A 647-nucleotide genomic window follows, 5' to 3' on the forward strand; every position below is an offset into this window, starting at 1 on the left:
ACCTTGCCTTAGCACTCCCTAATAAAGCCTCTTGTGAAGAGAGCAGACCTCGCGCACCGCACGACCGGCTCTGGGAGTCGTTGGGCCGCTATCTGTGAATAGTCGGGTCCTCCTCTGCCACCCGGCCAAGTGCGATGGCTCTGCCGCCCTGCGGTGCTTGTCACGCAGGTATGGGGCACACGATGCTCGTAACAGCAAATAAAGGCGGCTCGGGACCTGCAGGCGAAAGGGGTCCCGTGGTGCTTAGCACGTCGACTTCGGGTCTCGGTGCAAGCCGGAGAGCTCACGGAAGTCTAAAGTTTTCGGCACGTGGTCGAATCTTTTGAAAGGCTTACCCGGCTCTTTCCGTCCATTCTGAGAGTCAGTCAGAGGCCGGTGCGGCGGTCTATTGACGACCGGAGGCTCCCATGGGTGTTGCGATGAGGGTGGAGGGCACAGAACCTTGCCTTAGCACTCCCTAATAAAGCCTCTTGTGAAGAGAGCAGACCTCGCGCGCCGCACGACCGGCTCTGGGAGTCGTTGGGCCGCTATCTGTGAATAGTCTGGTCCTCCTCTGCCACCCGGCTAAGTGCGATGGCTCTGCCGCCCTGCGGTGCTTGTCACGCAGGTATGGGGCACACGATGCTCGTAACAGCAAATAAAGGCGG

This window comes from Chiloscyllium punctatum, unplaced genomic scaffold (genome assembly GCF_047496795.1).
Source record: "Chiloscyllium punctatum isolate Juve2018m unplaced genomic scaffold, sChiPun1.3 scaffold_878, whole genome shotgun sequence".
Taxonomy (NCBI): Eukaryota; Metazoa; Chordata; class Chondrichthyes; order Orectolobiformes; family Hemiscylliidae; genus Chiloscyllium; species Chiloscyllium punctatum.